Source organism: Gymnodraco acuticeps, unplaced genomic scaffold (genome assembly GCF_902827175.1).
Source record: "Gymnodraco acuticeps unplaced genomic scaffold, fGymAcu1.1, whole genome shotgun sequence".
NCBI lineage: Eukaryota > Metazoa > Chordata > Actinopteri > Perciformes > Bathydraconidae > Gymnodraco > Gymnodraco acuticeps.
The window spans coordinates 450,677-462,340 of NW_022989855.1; the positions used below are offsets into that span (position 1 = coordinate 450,677).

The window sequence follows — 11,664 nt, forward strand, 5'->3', positions numbered from 1 at the left end:
ACTTGAAGCCTGTAAGATTGTCTCAAACATGAGAAATGTAACAAAAGAATACCATAATTCACATTTTTTATATATTTATTAATTGTATCTGCTATTTGTGATGTATTTAATCCCCCTCCTTTTGTCTAAACTGTGGTTCATGTTGTGCATTGTTTTTGTGAATACAGTTGTAAATAAAATTCTGTAACACATTACTTTTTTCTCTCTACAAATCTGTAATTCACTTGTTTAAATGTTGCTTACATCTCACCACAAGATCCACTTTGCAGCGGTTCTTGACCTTCCTTCTAAGTTAACTAACTTTTCAAAACAATGTCTCCCCAAAGATCAACCCACTTTAATGTTTAAATAAAAAATGTACATACCTGTTTTCACAAGACTTAAACGTTCAACTTTATAAATACAATAATGTACTTTAGCTATTTTTATCTAGGCACATACATACATCCAAAGTGTGAACGTGACATTTGCAGGTAGAATATCTACCTGCTGGTATTTTACGTTACGTGACAAAAATAAGCAAGAAGTGACAAACTGCCAGCAATCCGCTAACATGTGTGCACCAAACGTGGACGAGACCATTTCTCCCAGACGTGGGGTTCTGTGTATTTCACATGAACTATGCATTGTATGTGTTGGAGGACTCAGAGTGCCCCACCCCCACGTGCACATAAAACATGTCCCGGCCTCCTATAAAGACTTGACATCGTGGACACACTGTACTTTCCAGCCAAACGCAGACTGAACATCCCCCAAACCGTCCAGAAACCAGGTGCAGGTGCAGGCAAGCAATTAGCTTATTAATTTGATACTTTAACTGGAGTATAATTTTTGAAATACTTCACAATATTGCATATTTAAAAAAATAAAAAAAAACGTTACCGGTGGGTGAGGCGCAAGAGTCCACAGCTTGTTCCTCACCGGTTTCTTAATTATTATTTTTAAAGGAATGTAGCCTTTTGTCTCTTGGGTGCTGTTTTTACTTGTGTTAAGCTGTATATTCTTAAGTAAAACTTGAATATGTGTTTGATTTGGCAAAGGTTTAAGAAAAGCACTAACTAAAACTGGAATTTAGCTGTTTGGTTAAAAGAAAAATGAGTAAATTCTCGCTGATGTGGCTTTTGGGAACTATGACATTTAAAGGGAAAACACCATTATACATCCATGGAAAACACCCCCAAAAATGTTTGCCATTTATAAATTGAATATTCAAGTTAGTGTATTTATAAAAGTGAACACAAGGAGGTCATTCTGGTGTATTATTTAGCTGACTGGGATCAGATTGGATATGTTTTGGTTTCTTGAACAAATTGTCCTTTTTGGCAGTGTGACTGCTTGGTTTAAATGCATTGATTTAAAAAATGTCCATTAGGGAACATTTTGTCATTTTAATGTATTTAATGATGCTTTTCATGGTAAAAATGGCAAGTGTGAGCTAAATATCTAAAAGGGCGTTTGTTGCTTTTTGCAGCCAGAAATCCTGCAAATATTTTTAAATGGACTCATGTTAAAGTGATTTGTCATTTAGCCTCCTTTATAAAATCAGATAGACCTTCTTTGACCTTTTTTATGAAGTCTGTGCGTGGCAAGTTTCTGCACATTTTGTACCCTAGCCGCTCACACAGTTTTTTACGCTGTCTCCTTGATAGTGCAGCCAGTTTGAGCTTGTGAATAATCAAATATAGTGCATTGCATTTAGAATTTTGAAGATTGTATAATTAACTTTTAGGCACAGAAATCCACCTATGTTTACCTAACTGCTTTTTACTGCTGTCTGGTCAGCTTTTCTCAATCTGCATATCACTGATTGGATTCAAGTCTGTACTTTTGGTCACTTTCTCACCTTGATTGATTAACACCAATGTGTCAGCTTAGTGAATGGCTTTTACCAGCAGGAGGGAAAACAGTTTATTTCAATGCTAATTTGCAAGAGATCTGGCTCATTTAATTGACAAAAGCTTCCTTAAATCCTGTACCCTCCCAAATGCAAGTTTTTCTTTGTGCCAGCCATGTTTCTTCTTCACAGCTGCATGGGGCCCAAAATGGAGGTCATGTCTTGGGTGACATTGTCAAGTACCTCTTGAGTACAACGGCTGCTATGGGGAAGACTAATCTGAATACTGACCATCCCTTTTATTTGGTCTTGTGTCTTTAAAATGTGTTGGCTAAAATGGGGGAAGTTGATCAAATGCAATTTTTTGGATAATCTAATTTAGTTTCTGACCTTCGTGCTTTGAGAACTTGCCACAGTTCTTTTGAATTATTCTACATTTTCTGAGATGTTATTTATGGAATGTAATACTGGATGATTCATATTGAGATTGTTAATTGTAGTTACTTACAGCCCTAATTATTTGATACAAATGTGTATGCAACCTTTTGGTGTCTTCCGTTCTTGACAAGGAACAAAGTGTTTTTGTATGTCTGAACAGTGTGTTTTGCGACCGGTGCTGAACCAACATGGTAAACTGCTCACATTTTGGTATACTATACACAGTATGTAGGTTGATGCAAGGTGCGCAGAGAGTGAAATGTTTTAGCTGCACACTTCGTTAAACCATGTGCTGAAATTGGTTTTGCAAGCTGATTGGCCGAGCGAGACTTGTCATATTCTGGTGAGAGCAAATTACATGCTGGAACAAAGACCCGCCTTACGTTTCCCGGTCAGCAGAAACTACAACAGAGAGAGAGGGAGGTAATACAGAAGTGTTACTACAATCCTAGTCCATTTGTGATGATGGACTCTGGCTGTTTGAAGTCCTAATATTCATTTTAGAACTCATGTGCACACACAGCCTTCCGCTTAGCAGTTTCCAGTTGCAGTATCAAATCACACAAGCGTGTGCACATGGAAGGAGAAACCACAGAAGCAGAGAAACCTTGGCAACAGTTGTGTACATGCCAGGGTCATGAATGTTGCGTGTGTGCAGCTGGTGATGCCGAGCGATTGCACAACTAGTTTGGATGATGATGTAATCCTTGGCTGCTGTTGCCCAGCAGGAGATTTTTATTTTGTCGATGGTTGTGCTGCAGCTTCTGATGCATCAGTCTTTCACACGGCTGTCGTCCACACTCACTCGCAGGAGATACCCTCCTGCAGGCAGGGGCGTGGGCTGCAGGGAGAGTGACATGGAAAGGCGGGACCAAGAGAGGAGCAAAGGAGAACCAATGACATTTCATTGGCTTTTTGGAATTGAGATGGTGTACCTAGTAAATGTCTTTGGGCCTAATTTAGTCTGAGAGATTAATTTAAAGAAACCATGGCCCAGCCCTCTTTGTGTTTGCAGCTTCTCCTGCTAGAAATGGTTCTGCCATTGTTGTTTCTTCATTCAGTAAATAAGATTTAGACCAAGGTGGTACCACTGAAGATCAAGAAGCTTTTCCTTTGAGAGGAAGTAGCCTACGAAGAAGTTTAGCCAGAACGCAAACGCCAGACCAAAATCTTCCTCTGTTACTCATTGAGTCCGTCTGCTGCAGGTATTTTGAAATATTAACTGAAGTAATATGCACATAGGGAAACACCCTCTTGCTTTTATGCTAGGCCTCCGGTAAACCAGAATAGTTCACAGGTGATTCACCTGGCCTCCTGCCGAAGCATGTGGTCAGCCACTCCTAAACACTGACACAGATACTGAATCAGCTGCCAGTGAGGATTTACTGCATTCAGACTGAAGGCTTGTTGTTGTTGTCCCCTATGCACATAAGGATTAGGGTTATCTTGTCATGATGCGAACATTGGAGAAAAGGGGGTTTGTTGTAAAGTAGGTAAAACATATTTCCCTGAGCTGTCCCTGGTTGCGTTCGGATAGTTTAAAAAATCAGCTCCTAAGTTCTAACCCTATCTCCTATTCCTTGACCTCTGAGTGAAACGTCACGGGGTTAAGGGATAGTGGATAGGAGAATTCAAAAGGACTTAGGAGAAGAGACCGCGGTACTTTAGAGAATCCGAATGCACTTTCACTATCCGACGTGTTTATGATGCGCCAGCGGACGTCCTGAATGTGCGTCTGCTGCTGTGGGGAAACTATGGAAACTACAGTTTTCTATACAGCGGACTACAACATGGATGTTTAATAAGAACGAGGGACTACTGTAAACTCATCTAGACTCTGCACCGTGCCCTGATGCTGTTGCTTTATGCTTTATGAACGTGGACAACAGAGAAACATATTCTTCATGACCAAAGTTGGAATTTAAATAAAAAAGGAAAGTGAAACTTATGCTCGTCACCCTCTCCCTCCGGTCCACATTTATACAAATGATCCCAATACGTATGAACTATGAAAAGATCTTAAAATCAATACAAATGTATTTATTATAAACGTTAGTCCTTAACATCTATCACTGTGTATATCACCATTCAAACATCTTTTAAAAGTTGAACAAACCCCACACAGCTCAGTAAAGACTGTGAGATGTTGACTTTATTTGATAATTTCAGTAAAAACTAACGTTCATATTTCTCTTTTTGATTATAATACTGATGAACATTCAAAATGAAGCACTTTGGCAACTTACCGTTTCAAAAAGCTTAATAAGCACCGTAACTTTCATGATATAATTTCTCCGTCATAATCGTTTGTGTCCGTGAACGGCCGACTGTTGAGTGACGGCAAATGCTGCGGCTGCAAGGCATTGTGGGGCAGCATTTTCTCCTCTCCTTTCGGTTAGGGAGGTCCAGTGGTTCCTAAGCTAAAGGAGGTTATAAAGGAAGTTTGAAACCTCCTTTCCTTTCATTTGGAGAATTGGAACGGCACTTATCATGGCTGCCACTGAGGGACTTCCGGGTCATTTCACTCCATTAGGAAGGTTCCTAAGCTAAATGAACTATTCGACCGCAGCCCCTGTCTTTTGGAAACCTACGCAACAAGCCTGCGCACCTTAACACGGCTAATTGCTCTCTGAAATGTTTTTTAAATGAGCCTCAGGTAACTACTGTTAGCCGCTCTTTTTCTCCCATGGCTGTCTCTACAAACACAAAGATGCAGGGTAAATGGTTGACAGCACCTTGAGGCAATATTGGATTATAGTACACTTGCTTAGACTCAAATTCCAAACGTGGACACAATTTCATAATTGTAGTGTTCAAGACAAATGCTCTGGCCTTTGCTATTAATGTGACATATTTGGTTCTTCATGAACAATGAAATTAGAAGTGCTAGATAATGTATATATGCTAATTTGGAGCAGATGATTTGTGTTGTCTTTTGCTCAAGATGAGACCAAACTCCTCCTGAAGCCCAAATATTGGGATCATTTGATGCTCTATTGAAGTTACAGCCCATCACTAACAAATCCATGTGGATGTTAGTGAGAACGCAAATTGCGTGATGTAAACATTGCTTTGTCTCAATCATTCAAGCATGTATGAAGAGCTAGTGCATCTAGTTGTTAAATGACATGGAAACAGATTATATAACACACTCAGCCATTTGAGCAATCTAAACGCACGAAAAAAGAGAACGGTTCAAAAAGAGGAACTCTATTGTCCCGTGTTTCCAATCTTGAGGTTTGTTGTGTTCTTGTTGGAGTCATGAGATCTGTGACATTAATTTCTGCTCCTTTTTTAGAATAAATGGGCACACCATTCTGGTTATGTAATGCTACACTTTGACACGCATGCTGCTTTAGGAAGGCACTGTCACGCTGTATTGTTTTTTTAAATTATAATCCCCTTTACCTTGAGCAAATCACTTTTGTGTGTTTTTCTTGTTTTGGAAGGAGAAGGGAAGGGGTGTGTTTGGGAAAGCGACCCACTGAGAGTAATGTGTTTCGACAGCATGTGGGTGTGTGCTGAAGCCGAGCCCGTAGATCTGGTTGGGTGAGAGCGGAGCTGTATAAAAAGGCGGAGCGCAGCACAGAAACTCTCAGTAGTTCAAGTTCATCACTCTGTTTGGCATCTGTCAGGATCTTTTTAGCGTGACTGGGAAGTATAAAGATCCTGCTGCTCTGTTTTGGGCTTTTTCTCCCCATCAAACGACCTAGAAGGTGAGGAATCCCAACCTGTTGGGTTTTGTCGAACAAGACCAACTTTTCAGGATGTTGAAGGTTGGATTAAATGTGTCTTTCCTCGTAAAGGGTGCAACTCCAACCAGGTAGGGATTTTAATGCTTCCCTTATGTTTAAACCTGATCCTCAGTCCTCGCCTTCCCTCAAACCTTTACCACAAATGCAGTTGTCGATACCTGAAAGGGATTTATCTGGTCGTCGTTTATGACCTGGGGGTTTGCTTCTGCAAGGCACAACCTCATCTCCTTCTTCTTGTCTTTCTGCGACACATTTTTCGATGCGACTCTTTCCCAAATCTTGCACCAGTTTGAAAAAGTTAAATCATGTCTTGTTGGTTACTTTGTTCTCTTAACATCATGGTTGGACATCCATCGTTCCTTATGCTTTTCTTTGGTGCTCGTTCTCGGATAGTCCAACATTTGTGGAACACTCCTTTTTCATCTATTGATGGGACTTTTCATGTGTGAATAAATGCAATTGTTGTTTCCTTTGCTGCTTCATGTCATGGCGTAGCATGAATAGAGGCACTGTTAGTTTGGTTAAAAATAATAATTTAATAAGCATGGGGTTTAAGGGGCATTCCGGGTGAGCAACGTAATCGGCGCTAAAATAAATGTATTAACACACGGTCGGTATAAGTTGTGTTTCCGTACACATTGGGCCGCTTTGTGCCATGGCTGGAGATGTTCCTTCCCATTGCATGGATCAGATGGTTTTCATTCATTTGTAAGTCAATGTTCTCTTCCTGTTTTGGCAGAAGAACTCAATTCAATGTTTGGCAAGGAAAGGAGATTGGGTCTGCTGCTTCTATAGAAGTTGCGCAATGCTTGGATACTAGTAACTCACAGTCGTCTCTGATGACTATTATGTACTAGCTGTATTGCTTAAATGGAAACACAAATGTTTCTGTCAGATTGAGGCTCAATTACTTAGTGAATTCTCCCTTTACATTGCAGGTCTTAAGAGCCCCCCCTAGCTCTTCCCTCTGTTTCGACCAACCTCACACCACATCAACAGACATGATCATCAGACTGGGCAGACTGACACCTGGATACTTCCGCCTCCTCCAGGTATGTGCTGCTTCACCACAATGTTGATAATGAATGAAATGTACAAACTGTATTTGAAGTAGTCTCTGTTGTGTCGCTTTATATTGGCACACTATCACTAATCTCCACAGAGCCATCTGTATGAGTAACGTAGGGTTTAAATACTCGCTTTAGAGCTCCACGGGCCTCGTGTTCACTTTTGGCCAATTGTGTTGTTTCTGTTAACAGTCCCATTAAATGTATACTCTGCTTATGGAGGCATTAACACTACACATAATTATGCACACTGCTCAGACAAGGGTCTGTGACCCACAATTTGCTTTCATCACTAGTATAATTAGGGGTGACACTAAAAATGATTTCCCCTACTTTTCTTTTGTTCCTCCGACTGTCACCATAATCTACTCATCGGTAGTGACCCGCCATATGTCGCCACCATTGTGTAAAGTCTTTGTTGGCTCATTTACACTAATTTGGAGACAAAGGGTGTCTGCTCATATGGCTTTGCATTGACTCAAAAGCGCAGCAGGCCGTAGAAAGTGACTGGCTCTTACATAAGATTTGACACCCTGGTGCGACTGTACATTTTTCTTTGATGCCGTATAGTTATTGGAGTATAATACAAAGGACTGCTTTTCTTTGCACTTCTATCATGTCCAGTTTCACATTGTGCTCTACATTAAAATCTCTTGGAAAAAATAAGTAGGTGAGTTTGCTAAACTTCTGCAAAAAGTGTTCCATCCATATAAAAGTTGCCAGCAAATGTTTCCAACAATATCCATATAATCAAATAATTAGTTAAAGATATATATTTTTTATGATCAACAAACCTACCATGTAATCTGAAAACATCACCTCGGCTTTTTGCTTGTGTGTCTTTAGGTATAATGTATTTAGATGAATTGGATATTTGTAAGTATGGGCAGCTTTATTAATGCTGACCCTTTCTCTCTGCTTAAGGCCAAGCGGTCCTACGGGCAAGAAGAGCTGTGCATTTAGAGACCTGATCTAATATAGGCAGTCATTCTATACACCACAATCTGATTGATTTTGGGTGCATGTTTTGCTTCTTATACTTTATGTTGTGGACAGAACATTGTGTTCCCTATTGCTAAAGTCTCTCCCCCTCCTAAATGTTTAATCACTTTTTCTGCCAAAGGTTGGATCGCGTGACAGAGAGCGTTTGAACTCAAGTGGCAGATGTTTTCTTTTTCTCTAAGGGAGATGCCTTTTTAGCACAATATTTGCTTTTCTACAGGTTTGACCAATCTGGCCTCGGCATCTTTGTTGTCAAGCAACCCGTTTTTGAATGGGTCTTTGTTTCCACCGTTGGTTGACCTCTAACCTTTGCCCTGTTTGTTTTCATCTCTGCAGAGGCAAGTTGCCGGTGAGGTGCAGACGCAGCCACAAGACCGTGCCGTCAACCAGATCGCCATGATGCTGGCCATCATGGGCCTGAGTCTGTCCTACTACAGTGCCAAACAGATGACTGAGAAGGTCCACGTCCAGCCTGCGCCCTGAAAACACACGGCTGCTCTGATGATAGAGATGATGGATGAGCCAATGAGAAGCGAAGGAGGTGGAGCGAGATGGGGGTGGGGGGGTGGGAAGACGCCGCAGAGACACAGCGGCGTCTTCCAGGACCACACACTTTTCTGACCTCAGTCATAGTTGCATACGGGGGGGGGGGGTTTGGGGATGGATCACTTGAGGCTATGGATAGGACTGGTTTATGGACTGGTTTTGGGGGTTGATCAAAACCAGCTGACTGCCAACTGGGTCTGACCGTTAGTTGTTACAAAGGAACATGCTTGCAAGATGCTGTCAATACTGTTCTGAGCTACAAAAAGGGAAAAATACTCTTATAACTGAATTCTGCTCAAAGGCTGAACCAAATGGGGTTAAATGATGAACGATAATGTCGTCTTTGTAAGGGAAAGGCTGACTGCAATTGAGATGTACCTTGTAACAAAGTGATGGCAGACCCATGTTTTAAAGGGGATAAAAATTAGCCCAACCTTTTTTTTGGTTTTTGCTTCATGAGAGAACCTTGTGAACAGATAGGGATCCGTATTCACAAATTGTCAATATGATATACTTGTGAAATGTATCTGCCAGGTGTCAGAAATTCAGTGAATAGTTGTGCTAAAGTGCAGAAAAGTTTGAACTGCTTTTTCAAACTACTCACTACCTATTTTGTAATGGTTTTTGTTTCCTGTGATTTCAAACAGTTCAATGAAGTCCTGTTAAAATGATGTGTGACGACCTTAATAAGCACCCTGGTTAAGAACCCTTCCTGCAATACAATCTGCTACATGTTAATGCAAACATTTAACTATACTGAACATTGCATGTTTGTGCAGACTTTTAATCAATGCAAAATGAATAAGTATCCTGTTTTTATGATGACTATTACTTTATTTTGTAATGATTTAATAAAGCTGTGAATATTTTGAGATGTACAGTGGAAAATATTGATTGCTAACTCTGATCAGTAACAAACTCTTGTTTCTCTACAAAATGAAGTCTGTCTCTGAAGTTGAGTTTAAACAGTTCCTTGTTTGGCACGGGGGCCTGCAGCTGTATTTTTCTTTTTTTTTCTTTCTCCGGTTAGCGAACCCTCTGCACATGCAAGCCCAACTTTATAGTGAATTTGCAAAAATGTGGTTAAGAGATGGCTTTGTTTGAGTGCCAGAATAGAGGGTTGGTGCAATAAAGGTAGTAGAGGAAGGAATCTCAAGGTGTAAGGAGAAAATGCTCAACAACTCAGTTTTTACTTTATCAGCATGTTGTCGTTTTTACTAGAGATTGGATTACCGACGGTAGGCTTTAAGGAAAGCGTAAAGATAGACTGTTCAAGCATGTAGTAAGACGATGCAACTGAAGGATGTTCCCCTGCAACATGGACACGTTTGAGGCGGCTTGGTTTTTGCATTTTTGCATGTCCTGCTTTCTCCTGCAGGGCGTAGAGTTTAGAAAGTGCGCATGCCTGTTCACCGTCTGATGTGATGTCGCGTGACAGGCTGAGACCTCGTTGGGCGCCACGTGCCTCTGCCCACGCCTCCTCCCCCTCACCCCCCCACTAGAACATCACTGGGCAAATATCCCACTTTGCCGTTTCAGTGATGCTAGGCTCAGGACACAACCCTTGACTCTGGGCACCCATTGGCTAACCAGTGATGCGTCACCAAAATCGGCCTGATTCTGAGCCACAGAGACAAAGGGACGGGGGGGGGAAATGTGGATGAGGAGGTGCATTATGAGGGATGGAAGTGGGGGCTTCCTTTCCTTTGTTTTATTTAAACATCTAATGAATTCTCTCAATGTGGCATAAAAGTACACTCGGGATAGACGTGGACGTATCAATTAAAACTAAGCAAGGATCTGCAGATGTTTGTTTTTTTTAGATGTTTGGGAAGGCCTTAATGAAATGTTTTGTTAAAAAAATTATCCAGGAATGGGTGAAATTTGCAGCTGCAGGTGTAAAACATAACCAGGACTGTGAAGCTCAATTGTGTATAATAACTATTATACACAATTTTCGACAGTCTGTAAAATAGAAAAATCCTGTAATTTCATCAGATGCAATTCAGCACTTTAGATATGTTTTTGTTTCAAAAAGTATCATACTGTTTTTGTGGAAGAGGAAGGTTTTGAGCCTTGCAAGGTCAACCTGTGAACATATATATAATGCGTTGCTGCTGCTTTTTGCTCAATAAATATATTCCGATTTTATATTTGCTTTGTGTATTTCTATGAACTTTTGTCTACTATTCAAACATTCTTTATCACCATTTTTCTTAATGCATAAAAAGGCAAATGACGTTCCTCGAGCAGTACATAAGGGAAACAGAAAAATCAAACAGGAATTTTATTTTAATGCCAGCCGACCGACTCACCTATTGTTTGACCACTCCTGTGGCAATACTGTAAGCAAGGGAGCTAACTACAGCTAGCTATATTGTTGTGTTCACTATATCTCAGATCCAAGACAGCCTGCATCTGCATCCAATTTGATCTGCTCCACTCTTTAAAAAAATTGACTTTTGTTTATAAAGCCTCTCTTATCACTAAAAGCCTACTTGTTTGGATTATGATATTGAACTTGTTTTTTGCAATCAACTCTATGGACCACAGATACCTGCCATGCCCAAAAAACTAACAATTAAAATGCTACCGTAGCCTGGTTATTGAATACAGACTGCTATTGCTATTGAATACAGACTGCTATTGCTGTTAGCGCCCTTATATCTCCGCCCTTTAATGCGCTGGGTGAGTGATGACGGACGCCATGTTCTGTCTTGTAATCTCTCTCTGATTTTTTTTTCTATCTCCCTATGGCCTCCTTTTCATTAGGATTTACTGAAAAGCGGCTTATCTCTGGCCTCGAAGGGCTGTTTGTTTCTCTATTTATGGGCTCAAAGGTTTTTTTCCCACTTATGGCTGTTGCTAATGGATGTCATATTTTCAGAACAAACAGGAAAGAGTTGCGATTAAATAGATTATTACACTGTTGATTGATTGATTGATTGAAAATTGTATTAACAGCTTGTATATTGGGTACAGTACAGTAGGCATACAGCTCAAAACATACAATTGTTAAGGG

The 11,664-nt window shown here is 40.5% G+C and overlaps 1 long non-coding RNA gene across 2 annotated transcripts; it reads left to right on the forward strand.

The window, feature by feature from the left end:
• Window positions 1–681: 681 nt before the first annotated feature.
• Window positions 682–10,793, forward strand: LOC117562249. 2 transcript variants are annotated; one of them, XR_004571523.1, is made up of 3 exons: window positions 682–778; window positions 6,966–7,079; window positions 8,433–10,793. It is a non-coding gene; the product is annotated as an uncharacterized LOC117562249 (long non-coding RNA). The 2 variants fall into 2 exon arrangements; XR_004571524.1 differs by having other exon boundaries at window positions 684–772.
• The last annotated feature ends 871 nt before the right edge of the window (window positions 10,794–11,664 follow it).